At 48.3% G+C, this 16,927-nt stretch overlaps 1 long non-coding RNA gene across 1 annotated transcript; it reads left to right on the forward strand.

Moving 5' to 3' along the window:
- The first annotated feature begins 15,988 nt into the window (after positions 1-15,988).
- On the forward strand, positions 15,989-16,621 carry LOC121531250. Its single transcript, XR_005994099.1, has 3 exons — positions 15,989-16,257; positions 16,421-16,478; positions 16,570-16,621. It is a non-coding gene; the product is annotated as an uncharacterized LOC121531250 (long non-coding RNA).
- Positions 16,622-16,927: the final 306 nt, after the last annotated feature.

The following is a 16,927-nucleotide window of genomic DNA, read 5'->3' on the forward strand; positions in this document are numbered from 1 at the left end:
TGTGGAGCTTTGCAGCTCCTTCAGGGTTATCTTTGGTCTCTTTGTTGCCTCTCTGATTAATGCCATCCTTGCCTGGGCTGTGAGTTTTGGTGGGCGGCCCTCTCTTGGAAGGTTTGTTGTGGTGCCATATTCTTTCCATTTTTTAATAATGGATTTAATGGTGCACCGTGGGATGTTCAAAGTTTCTCCACAACTTTGTCCCTGACCTGCTTGGAGAGCTCCTTGGTCCTCATGGTGCCGCTTGCTTGGTGGTGCCCCTTGCTTAGTGGTGTTGCAGACTCTTGGGCCTTTCAGAACAGGTGTATATATACTGAGCTCATGTGACACTTAGATTGCACACAGATGGACTTTATTTAACTAATTATGTGACGTCTGAAGGTAATTGGTTGCACCAGATCGTATTTAGGGGCTTCATAGCAAAGGGGGTGAATACATATGAACGCACCACTTTTCCGTTAAGTATTTTTTTCATTTCACTTCACCAATTTGGACTATTTTGTGTATGTCCATTACATGAAATCCAAATAAAAATCAATTGAAATTACAGGTTGTAATGGAACAAAATAGGACAAACGCCAAGGGGGCTGAATACTTTTGCAAGGCACTTTATATAAGTACCATGTATTATTATTATTATTATTATTATGTAGATCTGAAAGACTTGGATAGGTTTAATGAATATGGTAGTAGTCACAATTCTTCAACTATCCAGTCCTCTCAGATTTAGGGGCTAGGTGTTGTTTTGGGACAGGTGCTATCTGTCTTCTAGCTTCTCTCTCATCCCTGACTCTAACCCTGGTGCAGTTTGATCTCATGTGTCAGATGAACCGATGTGGATGTGGTGGAGGAGTCAGGCGCAGGACACAGAGGCTTCGTCCAACAGACTTTACTAGTCGAAAGTGCAAAAATACAATACACGGCCTCGAAAACAAACAGAGGCGAGTGAATACGTAAACCATGCGTAAACACTAAACAAACAGAGCGTCAACACGCAGCTCCGAAATACAGGCAGACAACAACACACAATCTAACCAATACAAAACAGGGAACTTATAGGACACGTAATCAGAACAAAAACAGACACAGGTGTACAAGACAGACCAAAGCAATCACACCACGAAACATTCAACGGTGGCAGCTAGTACTCCGGGGACGGCGAACGCCGAAGCCTGCCCGAACCAGGAGGAGGAGCAGTCTCGGCCGAAACCGTGACAGTACCCCCCCTTGACGCGGCTCCAGCCGGCGCCGACCCTCGGGGACGGCCAGGAGGACGCGGACCCGGGCGCGTGGGATGCCCACGGTGGAACTCAGTCAGGAGGGATGGATCTAGGATGTCCCTCCCTAGGCACCCAGCACCGTTCCTCCGGACCGTACCCCTCCCACTCCACGAGATACTGGAGACCACTCAGCCGGCGCCTCGAGTCCAAGATGGTCCGGACCCTGTGCGCCGGGGCCCCCTCGATGTCCAAAGGGGGCGGAGGGGTCTCTCCTATCTCATCTTCTTGGAGTGGGCCAGCTACCACCGGCCTGAGAAGAGACACATGGAACGAGGGGTTAATATTCTTGTACTCAATAGGCAGTTGTAACCTGTAACACACCTCGTTCAATCTTCTCAGGACTTTAAAGGGCCCCACAAACCGCCGACCCAGCTTCCGGCAGGGCAGGCGGAGGGGCAGGTTTCGAGTCGAGAGCCAGACTCGATCTCCCGGTGCGTACACCGGTCACTCACTGCGGTGGCGATCGGCGCTCGCCTTTTGTTGATGGATGGCCCGCTGCAGATGGACATGGGCAGCGTCCCACGTCTCCTCCGAGCGCCGAATCCACTCGTCCACCGCAGGGGCCTCGATCTGGCTCTCGTGCCACGGTGCCAGGACCGGCTGATACCCTAAAACACACTGGAAAGGTGTTAAATTGGTGGAGGAGTGGCGGAGAGAGTTCTGGGCCATCTCTGCCCAGGGGATATACCTAGACCACTCCTCCGGCCGGTCCCGGCAATAGGACCTCAGAAACCTACCCACATCCTGGTTGACTCGTTCAACCTGCCCATTGCTCTCTGGGTGGTACCCCGAGGTAAGGCTCACCGAGACCCCCAAAGCGTTCCATGAACGCCCCCCAGACTCTGGAGGTGAACTGGGGACCTCGGTCAGACACAATATCCTCGGGGACCCCATAGTGCCGGAACACGTGGGTAAATAGGGCCTCGGCGGTCTGTAGGGCAGTAGGGAGACCCGGCATTGGGAGGAGACGACAGGCCTTGGAGAACCGATCCACAACGACCAAAATGGTGCTATTCCCCTGGGAAGGGGGTAGGTCGGTTACAAAATCCACCGAGAGGTGGGACCATGGTCGTTGTGGAACGGGCAGGGGATGTAACTTACCCCTGGGCAAATGTCTAGGCGCCTTACACTGGGCGCACACCGAGCAGGAGGAGACATAAACCCTCACATCCTTAGCTAACGTTGGCCACCAGTATTTCACGCTAAGGCAGTGCACTGTCCGGCCAATACCTGGATGTCCAGAGGAGGGTGATGTATGAGCCCAATAAATAAGACGATCACGAACCTCGAGCGGAACGTACGTCCGCCCCACAGGACACTCGGGGGGAGTAGGGTCGGTACGCAGTGCCCGCTCGATTTCCGCATCGACCTCCCATACCACCGGAGCCACCAGACAAGACTCCGGCAGTATGGAAGTAGGCTCTATGGCCCTCTCCTCTGTGTCATACCGCCGGGACAGGGCGTCTGCCTTACCGTTCTGGGACCCTGGGATGTATGTGATCTTAAAAACAAACCGGGTCAGGAACATGTTCCACCTAGCCTGACGAGGGTTCAATCTCCTAGCTGCCCGGATGTACTCCAGGTTACGGTGATCAGTCAGAATGAGGAAAGGGTGTTGAGCCCCCTCAAGCCAATGCCTCCACACCTTTAGGGCCTGGACTACAGCTCACAGCTCCCTGTCCCCAAAGTCATAATTGCGCTCCGCCGAGCTGAGCTTCTTGGAGTAGAACGCACAGGGGCGGAGCTTAGGTGGCGTGCCGGACCGTTGTGACAGGACTGCCCCAATACCGGTCTCGGACGCGTCTACCTCTACTTGGAATGGTAAAGAGGGATCCGGATGCGCCAGCACCGGGGCCGAGGTGAACAGGTTCTTCAGTTTGACAAATGCCCTGTCCGCCTCAGCTGACCACTGCAAACGAACCGGACCCCCCTTTAGCAGGGACGTAATGGGAGCTGCAACCTGTCCAAAGCCCCGGATAAACCTCCGGTAGTAATTAGCAAAACCCAAAAACTGCTGCACCTCTTTTACAGTGGTTGGAGTTTGCCAATTACGCACGGCCGACACACGGTCTACCTCTATCTCCACACCAGACGCGGACAACCGATAACCCAAAAAGGAGACGGACTCCTGGAAGAACAGGCATTTCTCTGCCTTGACATACAAGTCATGCTCCAACAGTCTTCTCAACACTCGGCGCACCAGGGCTACATGCTCGGCTCGTGTAGAAGAGTACACTAGGATGTCGTCGATGTACACTACCACACCCTGCCCATGCATGTCCCGGAAAATCTCGTCAACAAAAGATTGGAAGACTGAAGGAGCATTCATTAACCCGTATGGCATGACGAGATACTCGTAATGACCCGAGGTGGTGCTAAATGCCGTTTTCCATTCATCCCCCTCCCTAATGCGCACCAGATTGTACGCGCTCCTGAGATCCAACTTTGTGAAGAACTGCGCTCCGCGTAATGATTCTGTCATAGTCGCAATCAGTGGAAGAGGGTAACTGTACTTAACCGTGATCTGATTGAGACTACGGTAATCAATACACGGGCGCAAACCCCCGTCCTTCTTCTTCACAAAGAAGAAACTCGAGGAAACCGGGGAAGTGGAGGACCGTATGTATCCCTGTGCCAAGGACTCGGCTATGTATGTCTCCATAGCCGCAGTCTCCTCTTGAGACAGGGGATATACACAGCTCCGCGGAAGTGCCGCTCCTGTTTGGAGATTTATCGCACAGTCCCCCTGTCTATGAGGTGGTAGCCGTGTTGCCCTCGTTTTGCTGAACACAAGTGCTAAGTCCTCATACTCAGGGGGAATGCGCATTGCGGGCACTTGGTTCGGACTCTCTACCGAGGTCGCCCCTAAGGAAACACCTAGACATTTCCCTACACACTGGGCAGACCACTCCATAAGAGCCCTCTGTTGCCACGCAATGGTAGGATCATGGGCGCTTAACCAGGGAAGCCCCCAGCACCACGGGAGTACGCAGGAGAGTCAATCAGATAAAACTGAATGATCTCCTCATGACCCCCCTGCGTCGTCATCTTAAGTGGTGCTGTGACTTCTCTGATCAGCCCCGACCCCAACGGCCGGCTGTCTAGGGCGTGGACAGGAAAGGGGGCTTCTACCGGCCGAAGGGGAATTCCTAACCTATAACAAAATGCACGATCAATAAAATTCCCAGCTGCGCCTGAATCTACTAGCGCCTTATGCTGGGAATGAGGTGCCACCTGTGAAAATCTCACAGGAATACTCATGTGACCAACAGAGAGCTCTGGGTAAGTGGGGCGCCTACTCACCTGAAATGACTCCCCAGTGCGTGACCTGTTGTCCCCTCTCCCAGGAGACCCTCCCCAGCACCTGGCCGCGGTGTGTCCTCCACGGCCACAGTTGGTGCAGGGGATGGCCCCCCTCGGGTTCTCTCTCCTCCTCTCTCTAGCGCCAGCACCCCCGAGCTCCATGGGAATCGGCTCGGAGGTGCTGGAGGGTGGAATGGACGACCCCCACTCGGGACGTCCGCGGGTAGCCAGCAGGGTGTCGAGACGGATGGAGATGTCCACCAACTGGTCGAAGGATAGGTTGGTGTCCCTGCAGGCCAGCTCACGACGAACGTCCTCTCGTAGGGCTACACCGGTAATGGTCGATGAGGGCCCTCTCATTCCACCCCCGCATCCGCCGCTAGAGTCCGGAACTCCAGGGCGAACTACTGTGCGCTCCTCTTCCCCTGTCGGAGGTGGAACAGACGCTCCCCGCCGCCTTTCCCTCAGGTGGGTGATCGAAGACAGCCCTGAAGCGGCGGGAGAACTCCGCGTAGGTGATGGTAGCGGCGTCTATTCCCCTCCATTCGGCGTTGGCCCACTCCAACGCCTTGCCGGATAGACAGGAGATGAGGGCGGAGACGCTCTCGTATCCCGAGGGCGCTGGGTGTAGGGTAGCCAGGTAAAGTTCCACCTGCAGGAGGAACCCCTGACACCTGGCTGCAGAACCGTCATATGCCCTCGGGAGCGAGAGCCGATTGCCCCTGGGTTCCGGTGCTGAGAGAGGAGGACTGGCCGTTGGTGATGGGATGGTGTAAGAAGACGTGGGCACCTCCCCAGTAACCAACCGGCGCAGAGTGTTGGACACCTCGTCCATGGCGGACCCAAGTTGCCGGATCATGGTATCCTGATAGCTGATCCGTTCTTGGGTGTCGCAGCTGCTCCTGCTGACTCCATAGTTGGTGTGTTGTTCTGTCAGATGAACCGATGTGGATGTGGTGGAGGAGTCAGGCGCAGGACACAGAGGCTTCGTCCAACAGACTTTACTAGTCGAAAGTGCAAAAATACAATACACGGCCTCGAAAACAAACAGAGGCGAGTGAATACGTAAACCATGCGTAAACACTAAACAAACAAACAGAGCGTCAACACGCAGCTCCGAAATACAGGCAGACAACAACACACAATCTAACCAATACAAAACAGGGAACTTATAGGACACGTAATCAGAACACAAACAGACACAGGTGTACAAGACAGACCAAAGCAATCACACCACGAAACATTCAACGGTGGCAGCTAGTACTCCGGGGACGGCAAACGCCGAAGCCTGCCCGAACCAGGAGGAGGAGCAGTCTCGGCCGAAACCGTGACATCATGTTAGAAAAAAAAGAGCATTTCTTTGCAATTAATAGTTTGTATGAAGAGAAGGACTCTCCCGACAAGGTTGTTAAAAATATAAATATATTTTGAACCTTTGTATGTTTCCTTTGTATCTACAGTTGAAGTCGGAAGTTTACAAACACCTTAGCCAAATACATTTAAACTCAGGTTTTCACAATTCCTGACATTTAATCCTAATAAACATTCCCTGTTTTAGGTCAGTTAGGATCACCACTTTATTTTAAGAATGTGAAATGTCAGAATAATAGTAGAGAGTGATTTATTTCAGGTTTTTATTTATTTCATCACATTCCCAGTGGGTCAGAAGTATACATACACTCAATTAGTATTTGGTAGCATTGCCTTTAAAATTGTTTAACTTGGGTCAAACGTTTCAGGTACCCTTCCACAAGCTTCCCACAATAAGTTGGGTGAATTTTGGCTCATTCCTCCTGACAGAGCTGGTGTAACTGAGTCAGGTTTGTAGGCCTCCTTGCTCCCACACACTTTTCAGTTCTGCCCACACATTTTGTATAGGATTGAGGTCAGGGCTTTGTGATGGCCACCCCAATACCTTGACTTTGTTGTCCTTAAGCCATTTTGCCACAACTTTGGAAGTATGCTTGGGGTCATTGTCCATTTGGAAGACCCATTTGCGACCAAGCTTTAACTTCCTGACTGTTGTCTTGAGATGTTGCTTCAATATATCCACATCATTTTCCTTCCTCATGATGCCATCTATTTTGTGAAGTGCACCAGTCCCTCCTGCAGCAAAGCACCCCCACAGCATGATGCTGCCACCCCTGTGCTTCACGGTTGGGATGATGTTCTTCGGCTTGCAAGCATCCCCCCTTTTTCCTCCAAACATAATGATGGTCATTATAGCCAAACTGTTCTATTTTTGTTTCATCAGACCAGAGGACATTTCTCCAAAAAGTATGATCTTTGTCCCCATGTGCAGTTGCAAACCGTAGTCTGGCTTTTTTTATGGCGGTTTTGGAGCAGTGGCTTCTTCCTTGCTGAGCGGCCTTTCAGGTTATGTCGATATAGGACTCGTTTTACTGTGGATATAGATACTTTTGTACCTGTTTCCTCCACATCTTCACAAGGTCCTTTGCTGTTGTTCTGGGATTGATTTGCACTTTTCGCACCAAAGTATGTTCATCTCTAGGAGACAGAATGCGTCTCCTTCCTGAGCGGTATGATGGCTGCGTGGTCCCATGGTGTGTATACTTGCGTACTATTGTTTGTACAGATGAACGTGGTACCTTCAGGCGTTTGGAAATTGCTCCCAAGGATGAACCAGAGTTGTGGAGGAATACAATTATTTTTCTTGGCTGATTACTTTTGATTTTCCCATGATGTCAAGCAAAGAGGCACTGAGTTTGAAGGTAGGCCTTGAAATATATCCACAGGTACACCTCCAATTTACTCAAATTATGTCAATTAGCCTATCAGAAGCTTCTAAAGCTGTTTAAAGGCACAGTCAACTTAGTGTATGTAAACTTCTGACCCACTGGAATTGTGATACAGTGAATTATAAACAATTGTTGGAAAAATTACTTGTGTCATGCACAAAGTAGATGTCCTAACCGACTTGCCAAAACTATAGTTTGTTAATAAGAAATGTGTGGAGTGGTTGAAAAACTAGTTTTAATGACTCCAACCTAAGTGTATGTAAACTTCTGACTTCAACTGTATGTTTTGAACATTTATTTTAATATTTTTCAGATTTTAAAGAAATGGGCTCTGTATTATTTACATTTGCATCATTTAGCAGACGCTCTTATACAGAGCGACATACAAATTGGTGCATTCAACTTATGATAGCCAGTGGGACAACCACTTCCTTTTTTTTATGGGGGTGGGGGAAGAAGGATTACTTTTATACTATTCCAGGTATTCCTTAAAGAGGTAGGGTTTCAAGTGTCTCCGGAAGGTGGTCAGTGACTCCGCTGTCCTGGCGTCGTGGGGGAGCTTGTTCCACCATTGGGGTGCCAGAGCAGCGAATAGCTTTGACTGGGCTGAGCGGGAACTGTGCTTCCGTAGAGGTAGGGGAGCTAGCAGGCCAGAGGTGGATGAACGTAGTGCCCTCGTTTGGGTGTAGGGTCTGATCAGAGCCTGAAGGTAAGGAGGTGCCATTCCCCTCACAGCTCCGTAGGCAAGCACCATGGTCTTGTAGTAGATGCGAGCCTCAACTGGAAGCCAGTGGAGTGTGCGGAGGAGCGGGGTGACATGAGAGAACTTGGGAAGGTTGAACACCAGACTGGCTGCAGCGTTCTGGATAAGTTGTAGTGGTTTAATGGCACAGGTTGCAGTAATCCAGACGGGAGATGACAAGTGCCTGGATTAGGACCTGTGCCGCTTTCTGTGTAAGGTAGGGTCGTACTCTGCGAATGTTGTAGAGCATGAACCTGCAGGATCGGGTCACCGCTTTGATGTTAGCAGAGAACAACAGGGTGTTGTCCAGGGTCATGCCAAGGTTCTTTGCACTCTGGGAGGAGGACACAATGGAGTTGTCAACCGTGATGGCGAGATCATGGAGCGGGCAGTCCTTCCCCGGGAGGAAGAGCAGCTCCGTCTTGCGGAGGTTCAGCTTGAGGTGGTGATCCGACATCCACACTGATATGTCTGCCAGACATGCAGAGATGCGATTCGCCACCTGGTTATCAGAAGGGGGAAAGGAGAAAATGAATTGTGTGTCGTCTGCGTAGCAATGATAGGAGAGACCATGTGAGGATATGACAGAGCCAAGTGACTTGGTGTATAGAGAGAATAGGAGAGGGCCTAGAACTGAGCCCTGGGGGACACCAATGGTAAGAGCACGTGGTGCGGAGACAGATTCTCGCCACGCCACCTGGTAGGAGCGACCTGTCAGGTAGGATGCAATCCAAGAGTGAGCAGCGCCGGAGATGCCCAACTCGGAGAGGGTGGAGAGGAGGATCTGATGGTTCACAGTATCAAAGGCAGCGGATAGGTCTAGAAGGATAAGAGCAGAGGAGAGAGAGTTAGCTTTAGCAGTGCGGAGAGCCTCCATGACACAGAGAAGAGCAGTCTCAGTTCAATGACCAGTCTTGAAACCTGACTGGTTTGGATCAAGAAGGTCATTCTGAGAGAGATAGCAGGAGAGTTAGCTAGAGACGGCACGCTCAAGAGTTTTGGAGAGAAAAGAAAGAAGGGATACTGGTCTATAGTTGTTGACATCGGAGGGATCGAGTGTAGGTTTTTTGAGGAGGGGTGCAACTCTCGCTCTCTTGAAGATGGAAGGGACATGGCCAGCGGTCAAGGATGAGTTGATGAGCGAGGTGAGGTAAGGGAGAAGGTCTCCGGAAATGGTCTGGAGAAGAGAGGAGGGGATAGGGTCAAGCGGGCAGGTTGTTGGGCGGCCGGCCATCACAAGTCGCAAGATTTCATCTGGAGAGAGAGGGGAGAAAGAAGTCAAAGCATAGGGTAGGGCAGTGTGAGCAGGACCAGCGGTGTCATTTGACTTAATAAATGAGGATCGGATGTCGTCAACCATCTTTTCAAAATGGGTGAGACGAAGTCATCCACAGAGAGGGAGGAGGGAGGGGGAGGGGGAGGATGATTCAGCAGGGAGGAGAAGGTGGCAAAGAGCTTCCTAGGGTTAGAGGCAGAAGCTTGAAATTTAGAGTGGTAGAAAGTGGTTTTAGCAGCGGAAACAGAGGAAGAGAATGTAGAGAGGAGGGAGTGAAAAGATGACAGGTCCGCAGGGAGTCTAGTTTTCCTCCATTTCCGCTCGGCTGCCCGGAGCCATTTTCTGTGAGCTCGCAATGAGTCGTCAAGCCACGGAGCAGGAGGGGAGGACCGAGCCGGCCGGGAGGATAGGGGACATAGAGAGTCAAAAGATGCAGAAAGGGAGGAGAGGAGGGTTGCGGAGGCAGAATCAGGAGATCGGAGGGAGAAGGATTTAGCAGAGGGAAGAGATGATAGGATGGAAGAGGAGAGAGTAGCGGGAGAGAGAGAGCGAAGGTTGCGACGGCACATTACCATCTGAGTAGGGGCAGAGTGAGTAGTGTTGGAGGAGAGCGAGAGAGAAAAGGATACAAAGTATTGGTCGGAGACTTGGAGGGGAGTTGCAGTGAGATTAGTAGAAGAACAGCATCTAGTAAAGATGAGGTCAAGCGTATTGCCTGCCTTGTGAGTAGGGGGGGACGGTGAGAGGGTGAGGTCAAAAGAGGAAAGGAGTGGAAAGAAGGAGGCAGAGAGAAATGAGTCAAAGGCAGACGTAGGGAAGTTAAAGTCACCCAGAACTGTGAGGGGTGAGCCATCCTCAGGAAAGGAACTTGTCAAGCTCATTGATGAACTCTCCAAGGGAACCTGGAGGGCGATAAATGACAAGGATGTTAAGCTTGAATGGGCTGGTGACTGTGACAGCATGGAATTCAAATGAGGAGATAGACAGATGGGTCAGGGGAAAAAGAGAGAATGTCCACTTGGGAGAGATGAGGATTCTTATGCCACCGCCGCGCTAACCAGATGCTCTCTGGGTATGCGAGAACACATGGTCAGACGAGGAAAGAGCAGTAGGAGTAGCAGTGTTTTCTGTGGTAATCCATGTTTCCGTCAGCGCCAAGAAGTCGAGAGACTGGAGGGTAGCATAGGCTGAGATTAACTCTGCCTTGTTGGCCGCAGAACGGCAGTTCCAGAGGCTGCCGGAGACCTGGAACTCCACGTGGGTCGTGCGCGCAGGGACCACCAGATTAGAGTGGCAGCAGCCACGTGGTGTGAAGCGTTTGTATGGCCTGTGCAGAGATGAGAGAACAGGGATAGACAGACACATAGTTGACAGGCTACAGAAAAAGGCTACAATAATGCAAAGGAGATTGGAATGAAATGAACTAAACATCTGGGAAAGCGAGAGAGCGGGGCCTCCCTCACTTACGTTTCACTGAAACACTCATATATAACTCTCCCAACTTCCACTTTAGAAATTAAAATTGTTGTAAACTACAGCGGTTCAATGTTTTCTAGGAATAGACTCTAACTTAGTTTATTCGGCTAGCTAACTTGGTACAGTATTATTCAGTGAAAACCGCCCAGGGCACCATATCCTATGACGCCATAGCTAACTAACATGCTAGCTTCCAATAACACGGTTTAGCACCAATACTCGGTTACAACAAACTACCAATAGTGTGTTAACACGCTAAACAGATCATTCGTGTCCGTGTCTAACGTTGTGTAAAGTTTTGGGGTTAGTTTTGACAGTTTGAGTAAGTACGTTGTCAACTTATTCAGCCAGTTAGTTAGCTAGCTAGAATAGTTAGCATATTTGCTAGCCATTGCTCTTTGTCAACGAACCAACCCCTCCTCCCATGGTATGAAACACACAAAGAGAGCCAAGCTAACATTAACTAGTCACCCATGTCTTGAATTCCGTTTGAACGACTCTGGTTACCAGTATGTAAAAATTAAATAAATAGGAGTTCAGGTATTCCTATCTTTACTGGAGCCCCTTTATTGAGTTGGCAGTCCTCCAAGGAGTCAGACTAAAGTCTTATATATATATATGTAAATATTGTACTTTAATGATTTATGGGTGAAATTATCATTATTACACTAGTTGTAAGTTCTTCATTTCAGAAAATATAGATATTTCTAATGCAGAAAAATATATACAGTACATATATATTTTTTTATGAATCTTGAATATGCAGATTCATGTTTTTTATTTTCTGTTGTACATAGAGAATTCAGTTGTATTTTTCTTAATGAAACGTTTGGTATAGGAGATGTCTCTATGGAAGCCTCTTTATCTAATAGGTAATGCTGAAAGACAGCCTGTCGCTGCAGACCCTTCTATGTAGACAGGTATGCCCATTCTTAAACCCACCACTAGCCTCTACACCCAATGCACTTTCTGAGAACCGGGAGGATTAGGCAAGTATGGGCAATGTAGAAAATGCTCCACCTTTCGCTGAAAGATTTGATATAATTTAACATTTTAGTCATTTAGCAGACGCTCTTATCCAGAGCGACTTACAGTTAGTGAATACATATTTTTTTATACTGGCCCCCCGTGGGAAACGAACCCACAACCCTGGCGTTGCAAACGCCATGCTCTATCAACTGAGCTACATCCCTGCCGGCCATTCCCTCCCCTACCCTGGACGACGCTGGGCCAATTGTGCACCGCCCATGAGTCTCCTGAGTGGCGCAGTGGTCTAAGGCACTGCATCGCAGTGCTAACTGTGCCACTAGAGATCCTGGTTCGAATCCAGGCTCTGTCGCCGCCGGCCGCGACCGGGAGACTCATGGGCGGCGCACAATTGGCCCAGCGTCGTCCAGGGTAGGGGAGGGAATGGCTGGGCAGGGATGTAGCTCAGTTGATAGAGCATGGCGCTTGCAACGCCAGGTTGTGGGTTCGATTCCACGGGGGCCAGTATAAAAAAATATGTATTCACTAACTGTAAGTCGCTCTGGATAAGAGCGTCTGCTAAATGACTAAAATGTAAATGTCTCCCGGTCGCGGCCGGCTGCGACAGAGCCTGGATTCGAACCAGGATCTCTAGTGGCACAGTTAGCACTGCGATGCAGTGCCTTAGACCACTGCGCCACTCAGGCTAATTTTCACCACATTGCTTATACACCTATGTAATCCTCTCAGATTAGTGCACATGGTTTAGTGTTTAGGTGCTAGTGGTTGATTTGGGACTGGGCTGTACAGTCGTGGTCAAATGTTTTGAGAATGACACAAGTATTGGTCTTCACAAAGTTTGCTACTTCAGTGTTTTTAGATATTTTTGTCAGATGTTAGTATGGTATACTGAAGTATAATTACAAGCGTTCCATAAGTGTCGAATGCTTTTATTGACAATTTCATTAAGTTTATGCAAAGAGTCAATATTTGCAGTGTTGACCCTTCTTTTTCAAGACCTCTGCAATCCGCCCTGGCATGCTGTCAATTAACTTCTGGGCCATTCTTTATTCATGGCTGTGTTCTTAGGCAAAATTGTGAGTGAGCTCACTCCCTTGGCTGAGAAGCAACCCCACACACGAATAGTCTTAGGATGCTTTACTATTGGCATGACACAGGACTGATGGTAGCGCTCACCTTGTCTTCTCCGGACAAGCTTTTTTCCGGATGCCCCAAACAATCGGAAAGGGAATTCATCAGAGAAAATGTCTTTACCCCAGTCCTCAGCAGTCCAATCTCTGTACCTTTTGCAGAATATCAGTCTGTCCCTGATATTTTTCCTGGAGAGAAATGGTTTCCTCGCTGCCCTTCTTGACACCAGGCCATCCTCCAAAAGTCTTTGCCTCACTGTGCGTGCAGATGCACTTGCCTGCTGCCATTCCAGAGCGAGCTCTGCACTGGTGGTGCACTGATTCCGCAGCTGAATCAACTTTAGGAGACGGTCCTGGTGCTTGCTGGACTTTCTTGGGTGCCCTGAAGCCTTCTTCTCAACAATTGAACCTCTCTCCTTGAATCTTACTAGCAGCAATATCCTTGCCTGTGAAGCCCTTTTTGTGCAAAGCAATGATGAAGGCATGTGTTTCCTTGCAGGTAACCATGGTTAACAGAGGAAGAACAATGATTTCAAGCACCACCCTCCTTTTAAAGCTTCCAGTCTGTTATTCTAACTCAATCAGCATGACAGAGTGATCTCCAGCCTTGTCCTCGTCAACACTCTCACCTGTGTTAACGAGAGAATCACTGACATGATGTCAGCTGCTCCTTTTGTGGCAGGGCTGAAATGCAGTGGAAATGTTTTTGGGGGATTAAGTTCATTTTCATGGCAAAGAGGGACTTTGCAATTAATTGCAATTCATCTGATCACTCTTCATTACATTCTGGAGTATATGCAAATTGCCATCATAAAAACTGAGGCAGCAGACTTTGTGAAAACTAATATTTGTGTCATTCTCCAAACTTTTGACCACGACTGTAGACTAAGGTAGGAGCAGTCTAAATTCAGCCATCACTCAGAGCTCAGGTAAACCGGGGAAGACTAACGCTGACATAGTTCTCTCACCTATTAATAGGCACCAATACATAAAACATCTGTGTGAATTCACTTACCTACCTAGTATATAACAAATATGACTAAACCGGTGTTATGTGTGTGTGTGGGCTATGGCTGCTTCATGAGTTATGACAACTGAACTGATGACGAAAATGTGTTTGAACCACTGGCACTGTGTTGATAAACATCAATATTTGATGGCGATATATAAATGCTGGGGCCTGTTCAAGGGGGTGTGACATCACGAAATGTTCACATAGAAATGTATTGTGTAGCATAGATATGTATAGAACAGATATGGGAATATCTTTCATGTAGTATAGGGAATCGTGTTGGCCCAATTCATTACATTTCTACGTGCAAATTTCAGGGGCAAGTTTTCCCGAAAGTTTCATACAGATGTAGGATCTTAATTTGAGCCAGTTTGCTACAGCAGGAAAATAATCCTGCAGCATCAGCAAATGTGAATTATTATGTGGATTATAATTAATGGAATTTTTTTAAGGGATTGATACATTTTTCGTTAGTGCAAATCAAGTCTGAAATTTCAAAGTGGAAATGACAAACTTTAGAAGTCTTTTTAAAACTCAAATACACTACAAGTTTGCATTTCCTACATCTGTAGCACTAAGATCATTTTACAACCATTGCATACAATAGACTTAAATAACAAATATTGTAATGCTATAAATCTTCTGGGAAACTCACCCCTGAACGTTTCACCTCACAGGAGACGAGGGACCTATTTGTGGAAGGAGAGGTGGTGGAAGAAAATGAAAAATATTACCAAATGAAAATGTGGGTCCTTGTCAAAAGTAGTGCACTGTATATGGAATTGGTTGCCATTTGGGACGTAACCTTGGTCTGAGTAGCCGAGTCCCGCTGAGACTCACAGTTTTTCTCTGAAGACTGGGTGTTGCTGGGCTGCCCTGGAGCTGATATGGTCGTCAAGGTCATACTCCAGCATGTGAAACAGACAGACTGGTCTCAGAGCACTGGGGGATCAACTGGGACAGACCACAACTTATCCTCCGCAGAAAGTTAAATTACATTGTATGGCTGTGTGCATGCAGAAGTAGGCAGGGCTGCTCCCCGCGACTGGCCCTTTCCACAGTCACCTTGAACTCTCCCAGCTTTCGCCCCCCCCCCCCGGACACTGTCACCAGAGTCTTCAAACACACACTGCTGCACCTCCATGGCCCCTACACACACTCTATTGAAGTAGCTATCAAGCTCACATGAGTAGTAGCCTATAAGTAAATATGCTGTGTATAAATGGTTAGTTATCTTTTTCACAGAGACACACAAACTCTTACTAACGCTGGCTAAATAGCAAGTAGCAAGCCTACCATTACAGTAACTTACAGTAGCATTAGCTAGCTAGCTTCAAATGCTAGTTACAGAATCTAGCTAGTTATGTGCACAGCCACTAGGTTAACGCAGTTATATACGTTAGATGGCTCTGGGTTAACGTTAGCTTGCTAGATTACCATTATCAAGTCAAGCAGATAACGAGCAGTGAAATTATTATCAGTCTCTTCCTGTTTAATATGGCTAGAATATCATCTGGCCAGGATATACATGGACCATCCTATTAGAAATATATCATTTTAAATGACACACTAGTCAGAGACGAAGATTCTGTATAGTGAACTTTGGTTGCACATGGTCGATGATCCGTTTTCTTTGCAGTTATAACTAGCTAACATTAACGTAACTACTACCGTAGCCTCGTCAACTCGACCACTGCTGAAGTGTAGTTGACGAAGCAAGCTAACTACTAACTAGCTCTATCTTTTCATATTAACATGTAATCAAAAATACATCTTGGCCTAACAAACAACACAAGCTACAATTGAAAGCTTTACACATTTAAACTCACTGGAGGTTAATTTGGAGTAGCCATTCCAATGTTGTTGCTTTGTGGCCATATGGCTATCCTGTGATCATTGTGTCTTTCTGGCGTTCAGATGTGATGACAACTTCTGCCAAGAATTTCTAGTTCAATGGAGATAGCCAACTGAGAGAAACCCATTGCATTTGTGCATTATTGACACTAATCTATCTCCATAGTACAACACCTGAAAAGACTGATACAAGTCCTGCTGAGACTGGCTGTACTAACATGGACACCATAACCTTACATGCCAGCTGACCAGGAGAAGTGCCTGGCAGAGGAGAGGCGGCAGGAGTGCATGGCCGAGTGTCTCTCAACTGGAGGGAGAAACAACAGGCGTTTGCAGACATCTTCAGCGCTAAGGAGGACCTCAAGTCTCAGAGGCAGAACAGCCTGACTCCAACCCCTTCTGCAGCACCCAATGTATCAGCAATAATCCTACTTTTCTCAGGTAGTTGAGATGTTAACAGAATGACGACAATAGGGCCATCTAGCTGTTATTGTCAGGCCAGGGGTAAATTCCTCACTTACTCACTAGTTGTTCATTTGATTTGTGTTGACTGATTTCTCCCCAGTGTCAAGCTAATATCAAGAGATTTTTCTTGTGCATGAAGGAGTGACCAGAGGGTGAAGATTCTGAAAAACCAAGATGGCACTCCCAGGAACTTAATGGTGAGAAGGTTTAAACTACCATTTGACAGAACATCACTGTCAAGCGATGAGGTTTGTGCAAAGGTTATTCTATCCCCCCGCTCTCTCTCAGGAAGGGGACCCAGTCTTAATCTCCACACCAGAGACTGGGGCTGAGGATGCTGACAGGAGCTCATCCAGGTAACCAAGCACATTATCGAACTTGGCACTCTTTTTTCTAGAATCCCAGTGAAGTTGTTTTTCCATCCCTCTATATATTTTTGTTCCAAGTCACGTTCAGTTTAGATGTACAGTACTAAATGTTGACACTTTTGTGACTGCTTCCTTTTCCCAAGAGCATGTTCAGAGTATCTGCCCCGCGAGAGGGAAAGACCTGTCTCCCGGCATGGGAGAACGAGGCTGGACAGACACGGAGGAGGAAAACTGGAATACTTCTGGATCCAACAGATGAGGAATGACGGCATTACACA

The sequence above is a fragment of the Coregonus clupeaformis genome, chromosome 11, assembly GCF_020615455.1.
Source record: "Coregonus clupeaformis isolate EN_2021a chromosome 11, ASM2061545v1, whole genome shotgun sequence".
Taxonomy (NCBI): Eukaryota; Metazoa; Chordata; class Actinopteri; order Salmoniformes; family Salmonidae; genus Coregonus; species Coregonus clupeaformis.